A 13165-nucleotide genomic window follows, 5' to 3' on the forward strand; every position below is an offset into this window, starting at 1 on the left:
CACAGAAAAGTGTAAAGTAGCTCGTGAAAACAGATTTTGGACTGACTCCATCTTTGGAGTCAAATGTGTCAGCATTCTCACCAGGAGCAGAGTGACTAGGGATGTGTGTGTGTGTGTGTGTGTGTGTGTGTATGTGTGTGCGCGCGCGTGTGTATAGCTGTTATCTAACACTCCTATATCAAGGTTAGATAGCACATAGCTTGGGTTTGTGTCAGAGGGTAAAGACTGCCTTGTTCTGATTCCAGAACTAGATTTAGGAGGAAATCAATTCTGAGGAACAAATAAGTCTCAACAGCATCATTGTTGAGAGAAGAAGTCATTTGTTTGGGGATGCAAGCAAACCAAGACAACACCCCAAAGCAGTACCTCTTCCCCTTCCCTGCTTGTTCACTTCACAGCTGCATTTTCCCAGTTGGTAATTCTCAGCTCCTCACAATCCCACGTTATTATTGCTTTTCTCCTTTTTTCCTTCCATAGTGTACAAGAATTGCAATACAAAAGTGATAGAGTGCATTTTTAAAAAGGAGAGTGACTATTCAAGGCTCCAGCTTGAGGAAATGTTCTGATATTTGGCTCTTTCCAGGAGTCCAAATTCCCTCCTTGTGGAACATTTGCCCATAGCATATGTATAGGTTTGTCTATTGTAGAATTACTCTGAATTCATGGGAGGCACATACACACTTCTGTTCCTGCCACTGGGACTTAGTTTGTATCAATAGTTTTTTTAAGAAAAGGAAAGAATAAATTTCTATTTGTCAGGAACCTGTTGAAATCTGATATAATGGGAGAAGTACTGAAAAGGGTGAGAATCTGAAATTCCTAGCTGTGGTTCAAATTCCAGGCAGATATCTCTAACAAAGGTGAAGAAATGTGCCATGTATGAGAACCATGCTAGGGAATGCATTTGACTAAGTCCTGTTTTCCTCTATGTGCTACTGACCTCAGGCATGGATGTCACTGATGCTAAAACAGAGCTGGTTCATTTGTCACTTTTAGGGAGAATAATAGACTGGTAAATAGGAGGAAGGGTTTTGATCTCATCTTTGACATTTGATGAATAATCTCACCTAGCCAACCAGATGAACGAAATTTCCCAGTCTATGAAATTACTATCACAACACCCGCCTTAATTGTTTCATGGTAATGTTGAATGAATGCCCAAACAGGGTTATTCTGAAAAAAAAAAAAACCTTTGAAAGATGCAGACAAACTTTCAAACTGAGGTTATTGTTGTCCTGAGGACTCAACTAAAAGGTACAGTGCTTGCCTAGACTGTTCAGTGCTCTGAGTTCAGTTTCTACACCGTAACACCAAGAACCAAAAAAGGTATTATCACTATATTGTCAATTATTAGTATTTTTGCAGATGCCCAAAGGGATCAGTTCAACATCCTTTTCATAGTTGCTCAGACTCTACTCTGCTTTCCGAGAAGAAAATGACATTTCAAAAATCTCAGCATTCTCTCACTGAAAGTATAAGCTAAGATTCTGAGACTGTCATGGTGCATCTTTTGTTTGGGAGGGATGTTCTTCTTGTCACTGGTGTCAGTATAAGTGTCCTTTGAGGATTCATTGATCTAGGGAACAACTGGCCGACTTAAAGTGCCCTTTTCTATCATTTTTTGACTCTGCTTTATAGAAGCTAGTGCTTTATGACACTTGTTGGGTGCTTATAATACAATGCCACTCAACTGGGTAACTTGAATCATTTTGTCCCTCCTTACTGTCACAACAACCCTATCATTCCTTTGTCATCATGATGGAGAGGTAGCTTAAAGCTTCTTTTTGTGGACATAATGGAAATGCCTGTAATATGCCTCTCTAGACTGTGCTAACTCCAACTAAGAAAAGCCATCTGATCAATTACAGTTTACGTTTATTATACTTTAATTATACTTCAAGCATGTTCTATGTGTGTTACATGAATTAACTCATTTAATTTTCACAAAATTCCTATGAAGGAGATGCTACTGTTTTTAGCTTCATTTATAGACAGTTATTTTCTTAAAATTTTACAATTAGTAAGCTAAGTCTCAAACATAGGTAAATGGAGCTCATTTGTTATTAATCGTCTTGTTTTTACCAATCTTGCTACAGGTGGATTAATTTTTCTCCAACAGATGTTTTGCTCTTTTTATTTTATTTTTTATTGATTTTATTGAGCTATATATTTTTCTCTGCTCCTCTCCCTCTCTCTCCTCCTTTTCAGTCCTCTCCCAAGGTCCCCATGCTCCCAGTTTACACAGGAGATCTCGTCTTTTTCTACTTCCCGTGTAGATTAGATCCATGTATGTCTCTCTTAGGGTTCTCATTGTTTATTTTAGGTTCTCTGGGATTGTGAATTGTAGGCTGGTTTTCTTTGCTTTATATATCTAAAAGCCAGTTATGTTTGAGTACATATGATATTTGTCTTTCTGGGTCTGGGTTACCTCTCTCAATATGATGTTTTCTAGCTCCATCCATTTGCCTGCAAATTTGAAGTTGTCATTTTTTTTCTGCTGTGTAAAAATTATGTAAATGTACCAGATTTTCCTTATTTATTCTTTGGTCAAAGGGGCATTTAGGTTGTTCCCAGGTTCTGGCTATAACAAACAAAGCTGCTATGAACATAGATGAGCACATATCCTTGTGGTACGATTGAGTATCCTTTGGATATATACCCAAAAGTGGTATTGCTGGGTCTTGAGGAAGGTTGTTTCCTAATTTTCTGAGAAATCACCATACTGATATCCAAGGGGGCGATACTAATTTGCACTCCCAGCAATGCAGGAGTGTTCCATTAACCCCACATCCTCTCAAGCATAAGTTGTCATCAGTGTTTTTGATCTTGGCCATTTTTAGAGGTGGAAGATGGAATCTCAGAGTTGTTTGATTTGCATTGATGGCTAAGGATGTTGAGCATTTCCTTATACATCCCTTAGCCATTTTAGATTCTTCTGTTGAGAGTACTCTGTTTAGGTCTGTACTCCATTATTTTATTGGAATATTTATTCTTTTGATGACCAATTTCTTGAGTTCTTTATGTATTTTTGAGATCAGCCCTCTGTTCAATGTGGGGTTGGTGAAGATCTTTTTCCATTCTGTAGACTGCCGTTTTGTCTTGTTGACTCTGTTCTTTGCTTTACAGAAGCTTTTCAGTTTCAGGAGGTCCCATTTATTAATTGTTTCTCTCAGTGTCTGTGCTACTGGGGTTATATTTAGGAAGTGTTTTCCTGTGCCAATGCATTCAAGTGTACTTTCCACTTTTTATTCTATAAGGTTCAGTGTGTTTGGCTTTATGTTGAGCTCTTTGATCCATTTGTACTTGAGTTTTGTGCATGGTGATAAATATGGATCTATTTTCATTCTTCTACATGTTGATATCCAGTTATGTCAGCACCATTTGTTAAATATGCTTTCTTTTTTCCATTTTATATTTTTTGTCAAAAATCAGTTGTTCATAGGTGCATAGATTAATATATGGGTCTTCAATTCTGTTCCATTGGTCCTTCTGTCTGTTTTTATGCCAATACCAGGCAACTCTACCACTGTATCTAGTCACTATTTAGTTTGATGGTTGACCTACTTGCCTTGAGGAGCATCAGAAAACCCTGGATGGAGGTCTTGTAGTAACATGGATTTCTGGAGTTTGATACAAGAGGCAGGGGAAATGAATTAAGGTGACCTGGGAATTTGTCGCCCTTAAAAAATACTGAATCCAGAATCCACACTACGTGAGCTTGCTTGGAGGTTCTTGAAGGTGAGCTCCTCTACCTGTACACCCTTGACTGAGGCTTTTATTCCAGGAAGACCATCTTCTTAAACTCACTTGTACAGCTTTGACATGGATTCCCATGGAGTGTTAAGGGCAAAGGGGGCTTCTGCACAGTAGAGGCTCCCTTCCAGATCCAACTACACCCAAACAAACAGCTGTTTTCACTGAGAGCTTTTTTATTAAGTGAGGAGGAAAAGTTAAAGTGACTGCTTTCTGACTCTAGCAGAAAACAGCAGCAAAGGACCTTGCAGGTATAATTTTTAAGAAGTAGAAAGGGGGGAGGTCTGTGTTAGGATGGGCTAGGATGTGGTGGGAAAGGAGATAGGGAACAAAGGACAGGGGAAAGGAACAAGGGAAGGGGGGCAGGGATATTCATCCTGGGAGGGGGGAGCAAAATATTGCCTCTTAATAGAGGGCAGACAGACCTGATATATAGGTAAATGATGGTTCATAAAGGTAAAGGGGAAACCCTGTTTTAGGATGAGGTGGTTAATTTTAATTGGGCATGCTAATTTGGTGAACGAAAGGGGGCTTTTGATTGCTGGACTTCAGTACTTTGATTGTAGAACTTTGGTGGTCAGCCCCAGGAGGAAAAAGTGGCCAAATAAGGGCATAGACCTTGGTGGCCAGCTTTAGGAATGTAGTCTAAGAGTTTTAAGCAAGGCAGAGAGAATGTGGGAAAAGGGCCAAGCTTGCCAGAACCACATGCTCAAGTGGGCTAATGTCCATTCAGAGGGAGTAAGAGGATACCCACTTACCCAGAAAGGCCAACAAAATCAAGGCTATCAACTAGTAACAGATGTCACTGCCAGATCACCCCCACATCCAGAGAACCTACTTCTGAGGACCAAAGATAAAACTGTTTTTCTTTTCCAGGACTGCCATTCCTCACTTATTTAAAAATTCAATATTGGCATTTTAATCCTCTTAAACATACACCTCTCCCTGTGATTTTAAAGCTATATCTTGACCATATGTTTGAGCACTAATAGATTGGCACACAGGTGTGATTTCAAGAATTCACCTCCAATTAACACCCCCAATGGCTGACAACCCTTCTCCATTAGTGCTATTTAACTTGATTAAGGAAACAGAAAGTTGAAACATATTTACTGCTTGAATGCTTAATGAGAAGCAATATGGTTTGGGAATTAAGTGCATACACTTTTTTTTAATAAGACAGACCTGGGTTTGAATTTTGACTTTGGATAATAATTAGCAGTGTAATTATAATCTAATAAAGTTACCTCTCTGATTACTATTTCTTATATCATGGGAAATGATAATATTATAATAGTACCAGCCTCAAGAGAATGTGTATACAAATTATGTGCACATATGCATATTCACACACACTTTGAGTATACAGAAAAATAAAATGCCAGGGATTATAGACACTATGAATAATAGCTAATTTCTATTAATGCTTCTAAATTCTATTCATACTGTTACACATCAAAAAGTTTTTCAAAAAGCGATCCATGGAGTAGTATACAAATTAATGTCTTTATATCAAGCCAGTGAGGATGCCTATATTCATTCTCATCCTCTGTAAATATTGATTAAGTTTGTAGAATATAAATTCATTAACATTTTACTGAGTTTTTAATAATTGTGATATTGACTATATATAAAATAGATAGTAAATGATCAACTTTTTAAAATTTAAGAATGATATTTACAGTTAAGGATGTTGAAAAATGTTGCTTTTCCCCTGAATATTCAGCCCATTACCAAACAAGAAGACCCTGGAAAACTTATTTCAGACCAGTTTTGATGACAAATGGAGACGGAAAGTTCTAGAATATAGAGTATTGCTTAAGGAAAGCATGATTTGGACGGTTGCCATAATGGAGGTCAATGTGAATGTATCAAGGGGGAAAAGAAAGGCAACCATAACTGTTGCCAAAAATTCTCAGAGAATGTATTGATCAGGTCATGAGTTCATCTGTTCTGAGGTGACTGATGGTTTTACTCAAACGACTATCAGCACGAATGGTGGATCCAGCCTTCCAAAGGGACTATAGACATTAATTCAGATAGCAGAACCTTTGGGACTTGGGTGCCTAGAGCAGGAAAATGCACTGCAATTTTATTCTGATTATATTCTTCAGTCAGATCACTCCAGAATGACCAGCAAACGGCCCCTGAAATAGGAAAGAATTGGTAGCACTAGTGAAATTTAGAGTTGCTTTGATAGAATAATTATCTTCAGGGATTTAGCCTCTGATCGCTACTTAGACTCTGTGAAAATATTGCTGAATAAGGCGCTGAGCAAATTCAAGCTGTCATTAAGAGAACTGTAGTTGGTATCATTAAATTAGATCCATTATTCAGATAAATGTTCCATAGCCTCTTCCTTTTCGACTTGAGCATTCAGTTGAGATTATTTGGTGTAAGAGGAAGAGGGCAGATGGTCTTCATCTGGGTGGGACTTCATAGATGCTATAAATATTTGTAAATAGGACTAGAAATGTGTATGTTTCTGAATGTAGAAGTGTGTGCTGAAGTTTACATTCATTATGGGGCACAGTGTAGTTACAGTAATAGTATACAATTTGGGAGCAGTTTAGGTTTGATTCAAAGCAGAAAGGAACAATTCTGTTTTATGTTTTTATTTCTAGGAATAGCTGACTTCGGTTTCATGTAATTGCTACTCAACACAGAGCTATCCAAGCTTTTCTTTATCGTTTTTCTTCACCATTTCCATTATCATTTCCATTCTCATCCATATAGGCACATTCTAGACATATCTCTATAACCACTTAAAAATGTCTACAATTTTTTCCCAGAACACTTTACAACAAATATGTACTCACAATTACTTCATGTTATGACCCGGAACTCAGCAGAATTACTTTGTACCGCCCCGCCCCCCATGTTCCCTTTCTACCATTAGGTAAGGACTCAAAAAACATGGACTTACTAACAGCAACCTAGGGAAACTGGCATCTGAAAAATCAATCCAGTTTCAAAGAGCTCATATTATGCAGTGGTAAAGCTGGATATCACTCATTTGTGCTTCATTGGTTTTCTGAATAATTTTTCTTTCGATATAATTAGTAAATTTTATGTGACTATAATCTACCTATGTAACAAAATTATTTTCATCGAAGTGCAGGCCCATGCAATTCGAAATCACTGTAGCTGTTATAGGTACAATTTCATGTTTTGCTTTTCCAATTAACACATCAATATTTTTCCATGTTTGTCCACAGTACACAATTTTGTATAACCACGTCTAGATGCTTAATGTAGTTGATCAAGCATAATTTATTTAGACATCCCTGCTACCTACTGTTTTTTTTAATGAAGGCAGATTATGTCTGTTTGTTTTGCCAGAAAGTATATTTGTGCACCATGTACATGCCTGATTCCCAAGAAGTTCAGAAGAGGGTGTCAGACTCCCTAGAATTTTGTTAGAGATAGTTTTCTATGACAATGTCAATCTTTAAGTGTTTCTACTTCACTGCCCCATTCCTATAATTTCTACTTGGGCAGTGAGAAAGAATGTCCCTCAGTGAGAGACAGTTACACACAGTGTATAAAGGTTGCTAAGGGACATCTATAATATGAAACACTGTCTGTCTGTTTATTTCACATTCATTTAAGCTTCTCATTATGTTGCATCTATTTCAAAGGTAGCTTTCCAATATTGGAGAAGCCAGTGCTTAAGAGCATATGCTGCTTTTTTTTAGAGGATCCATGTTTTGTTTCCAGAACCCAGTCTCACAACTATCAGTAACTCCAGTTCCAGGGATATGACTCCTTCCAGCCTTGATACAGAAGTGGTATGCATACATTCCAGCAAAACACTCATAGACATAAAGGAAAACCTCTTTAAAAGTATTTTCCACTTCTCTTTACTGTCTTTTCCATTCTTTACTACTTTCTTTTCTTTCATTATTTTTAAGACACAGTTATGTAGCTCAGGCTGGTCTCAAATTCGAGATTCTTTGCTTCCCCAACGTTTTGAGTGTTTGAAATACACACAAATATAAAAGATCATTTGTGATCGCTATAAACACCTGTGGAGCGAGAGAATGCTGGATGTGTAGGAAGACTAGTCTGCTCGTGAGGAAGAGACAATAGTGGAGATAATTCATTTTTTGATGCAGTAATAGTCTGTTATTGAGGAAGGGATATTTCATCGGATTATTCTCCCTTCTTTTTCCTGCCCTAATTGTAATACTTGGTCTTACCAAGCTTTTCTAACAGAATTATAAGTCTTCACCCTGGGCAGAGTATCTTAATTTCCAAATATTCTTTGCACAAATAGATATTGACCCTTTTATATCAATCCTAGTTTGTACTCTGATTGGCAAAGAATAACCTTGTTAACATGTGGGAGAATCAGTGAACAAAAATGTCTTGGTTATTTTGTTGTTGTAATAAAACACCATGACGAGAAACAACTTAAGGAAGGAAGAACTGATTTGGGCTTATGGTTCCCAAAGGTTAGAGTCTGAAACAGTGGGGAAACCATGGCAACAGGTAATCAGAGCTTGAAACTGAGAGATCACATCTCCAACAACAGATGTGAAGCAGAAAGCAAACTGCAAGTGGTAAAACGTTAAAATCGTAAGGCCCACGCCCAGTGATACACATCCTCCAGTAAGACAGTAGCTCTCCATAACCTCTCCAGACAGCACCAACAAATGGGGAACAAGTGTTCAAATGTCTGAGGCTATAGGCCACATTCTCATTAAAGCCATTACAAAAGGAATATCATTAATTTGTATCTACGTTGCCAGGCCCTAATGCAGTAAGTATCTGGCAGGTTCTCACTGCTTGGGGCTGTCAATTGTAAACAAAGATGGCTAAGAATTTTCTAGACCAGTGGTCTCAACCTTCCACTGCAACACTTTAATCCAGTTCCTTATGTTGTGGAACTAGCCCAATCAGAAAATTATTTCTTTGCTACTTCAGGACTGTAATTTTGTTGCTGTTGTGAATCATAACGTAAATATATGATATGCAGGATATCTAATAGGTGACCCCCAAGGAGTCATGACCCATGGATTGAGAACCACTGGTATAGATAGCAATATATTTTTCAACTCTTAAAAATACTTCAAAATCCCCCTCCCCATTTTTAAAGAAAAAGTCTTTCCCCCTCCATTTAAGCATTATGTTACTCATTTCATCTTGCCAGGATGCTGATACAGAATGGTAGTATAGTTGACTTAATTCTTTCTAATTGCATCCACGTGCCTGATAATTATTTGAAAATTGAGCAAACCACATTGACTGGTCCAGTCTTAATGTAACCAGGGATTTTCTGTTTTCCTTTATCTTTGTGAGTACATACATAGGATATATGTATACATATTTATATGGATGAATGGAGGTACACCCACACATGTGTATAGAAGTCATCTCCTTCCACATGGTTCGAGATAGGGTCTCTTATTTTTCTTCTGTACAGGCTATACTAGCTGACCTGTGCACTTCTAGGATTTATTTTTCTCTGCATCCCATATTACTGAAAGAGCTCTGGGATTTACAGACACATGCTGCTGTGTGCAACTGTACATGAGTTCTGAGGCTCTGAACACAGATGCTCATGTTTTCATGACAAGTGCTTTATGCACAGAGTTACCTCCTTAGCCCCTAATCCTTCATTTCCATCAATGATAATATAGACCTGACTTTAAATCTCCTTGTTGATTTGGAGATTTACAATAGAATAGGCTGTTGGAAATATGTGTAAAGCTTTTAACACATAGGGCATTTGATTGTCTTAATATAGCACTATATTCTTCGTTGAAGTAGACATACAGAGTGAGCCCAAACCTCATTTTGATGACCCTGACAAAAATAGTTGATAGGAATGAACAACCTATTTCACAGGAGGCTCTAGTGGTAAGTGAGGAATTTAGTAGCTGTTTAAGATGATTTGGCTGTTCTCACTTTGAATCATCTAGTCAGTTAGTATTTATTAAGTAGCCACTCTGTGACCATATGCAAAATATCATGGGAGAGAGGGGCATCTGTTAAAATCATTCTTCCTTCAAAATGAAATTCTACTGAGGTGGTGAAACATGAAAAATTAGGTAACATCAGAGATTAATAGTTCAAGGCAATGATCAAAAAGATGTCATGAAATGAAACATTATTATTTGACAAATGAGTGGCACACACAAATGCTTCAGGAGTTTCAAGGAGGGAGATAGAGCTTAGAGGCAGACTGATAGAATACCTTTATCCCAACTATCTCTCTGCCTAAAGTATCCATTGTATGCTTCCCTCTATCACTATTAAATTCTTATTGATTATTCGATGTAAATACAGTCCAGTCATTTTATACACAGGGAAGTCTGCATTAAATTACACTAACATAGTTAATCTCATCCTCTTTTATGAGATCATGGAGTCATAAACCCACTAAGTCTGCATATGTATGTATAATTTTTTATACATTGTACTCATCCACCAAACCATGATTCTCAAGGGTAGGAGTGAGTTGATGTGGCTGCATCTTTTTTTCTTTAAGAATTTATTTTAAAGTTGAATATATGGTCTAACATAGTGTTCAATACATTATTTATTAAAGTGAAATAAATGAGTGTAGTTGAAACAACATTTGATTTTGCAGTATGAATTAAAACTGTGCTTGGCTTAGAAACTGTTTGCCTTTCTAGAATATGTGTCATTTCTTCTCTTTGAAGTAACTGAAATGATCTCTAAAGTGTTTGTACTTAAAATCATAGTGTTAGATAAGAGTAGTTATCAGATTTCCTGTAACTGTTGTTGACACTCATAAAAACATCATAGAAATAGCTAAAATTTGCTACATGGCTACTATGTGTTATGCATAAGCATGGCTTTTCATTTTCAAGTGTAAGAATAAGCCTGTGTGAAAATTATATTATTATAGTCATTTCCCAGATAAAATGAGACTAACAGAGGTTGAAATAATTCACTCAAAGTCACATAAGGCAAACATATTAATAATGGGACTTTGGTTCAAGTGTCATTGAGCCAATAGTTCTGAGTTTTAACAGCATTGCTAATATACCTGAGAGATGCATATATATCACTAGAAAAAAAATAAAGTAGTGAAAACCAAAACAAACCATCCAGAGGTTCTAGTTCAGTTGTTCTGGGGTGTGGGATCTGCACTGGTGGTTTTCAAAGGATCCCTGAGTGGAGTCTTTGAGAACTGCTGCTTTAGATTCTGCATTTTTTTTCAGATTTTATTTATTTATTTTAAATTTTTTACTTATTTATTAAAGATTCTGCATTTTTTAAGGCATCATCTGGGCCTTGTAAAATGATAGGTTTTAGATGGGGAAGAGAACATGTTGTCTGAGATTTCTGTCCTGCCTGGCTTCTGTCCTCCCACCAGGTCCCAGAGCCATTTAACCTTAAAGAAATCACACAGAAGTCTAAATAAGTTATAAACGGATGGGCCCATTAGCTCAGGCTTCTTATTAACTCTTATAATTTATATTAACCCATTATTCTTATCTATGTTAGCCACATGGCTCAGTACCTTTTTCAGCAGGGCAATCAAATCTTCCTTCTATGTCTGGGCAGGACTGGGGAGAAATGGGCTTTGTTTTTCCCAGAATTCTCCTGTTCTCATTGAACTGCCTCTACTTCCTGTCTGGTTGTCCCGCCTATACTTCCTGCCTGTCTACTGGCCAATCAGAATTTATTTAAAACATAACTGACAGAATATAGACAATTGGCTTGCACCAGGAATGGAGGACATTCTGGATAGAAATTGCTTAAATAGAAAATGTGATGTTTTATTTCCCTTTTCATTGTTTAAGAATTTCATACACTTATACAATATATTTTGATCAAAGCCATTCCACATTCTATCACTTTCAACTCTTTCCATTCCGTCCTATTACTTCTCTCTTGCAACTTCATGTACAGTTGTTGTAACCCACTTAGTCCATTTAGTGCTGCCAATATGTACATGCATATCCTGGATAAGGAACAGCCTCTCATGGACCACATAAGATGTTCCACAGTCTCTTATTCTCTGCAGTCATCTGTGAGTAAGAGTCCATCATGGTGGAAAAGTATGGCAGCAAGTAGCAGGCATGGTGGCAGGAGGAGGAAACAGAGATGTCTCATCTTCATCTGCAAATATGGAGTAGAGAGAGTGAACTGGTAGTGGAGGGAGGCTATATGCTCTCAAATGCTGTCCATGGTGATACATTTCATCTAGCAAGTATGTGACACCTCAATTTATATAATTTCCTTGAATGTACCACCAAATAGGGACCAGGTGTGTAAATATGTGAGTCTTTTAAACCAACACAAGGTGTATTTTTAAATTTCTTTCTTTGGTATTTTAAAGTTTTTATTGTACCATTTTTGTACTTCCTTAATTAGATTTATTTCATGGTGTTTTTTAAGGCTATTGACAATGTGGCTGCTGCCATGATTTGTTTCTTAGTCTGTTTGTTTTTGCCACATAGGAACACTATTGATTTCTGTGTCTTACTCCTCTGTAACCACAAACCGAAATAAACAATTTCATCTGGATGCTTCTTTTAATGATGGTATTTTATGACAGCAACAGAAAAGTAACTAAACCTCAACAGAAAAGCAACTAATCCACATGTGAATAGTGAAGAATATGGAGATTCAAGATCTCTCTTTTCATAAGGGATCTGGAAGATCAAGTTGGATATATGACAGAGAGGGAAACAAAAAAAAGTGTTTTTCCTTGTTAATTCATTACATTTTGATCCTGGTTATTTCTTTCCAACTGCTGGTTTAGGGTATTGTTTGTTCTTGTTGAGTTGTTTATTTATTTCTCTTTGCTTTTTTATTATAGGAACTCATATCTATAAATTTTCATCTTAAGGCTTTCTTCATTTATATTTCATGAAATTTTGTTTTGTTGTGTTTTCATTTTCATTCAACTCTAGAAATTTTTAAATTTCCTTTTTATTTCTTCCATGATCCATTCATCATTCAATAGTATGTTATTCAATCTCCACAACTGTATGTATTTTTTGTGACTTCTATAGCTGTTGATAATTAGTTTTCTGTCATTGTGGTGAAATAAAATACAAAGAGCTAATTCATTTATCCTATACTTGTTGAAACTTGCTGTATATTCCAGTATGAGGTCTATTTTAGTGAAAATTCCATTGTTTTTTTTTGTTATTCTTTAGGGCAATTTGATCTATGATTTCATTTATCTCTAATATTTCTCTGTTCATTTTTTTGTCTGAATGTTCTATCTCTTTGTTAAGTTTCTTATTGAACTTGCTGAACTAATTAATGTGTTTTGGATAATTCATTCTGTGCAACTGAGTGCTTTTGAGTTTGGTGCATTTATGTTTAGGATTATAAGGTCTTCTCGATGTTCCCTTGTTTAGGATGAAGTAACATTCTTTATCACTTCTTATTAGTTTTGGTTTTATTTTCTGTCAGATAT

Source organism: Alexandromys fortis, unplaced genomic scaffold (genome assembly GCF_014885135.2).
Source record: "Alexandromys fortis isolate MF-2015 unplaced genomic scaffold, M_Fortis_MF-2015_v1.1 scaffold_205, whole genome shotgun sequence".
NCBI classification, from domain to species: Eukaryota; Metazoa; Chordata; class Mammalia; order Rodentia; family Cricetidae; genus Alexandromys; species Alexandromys fortis.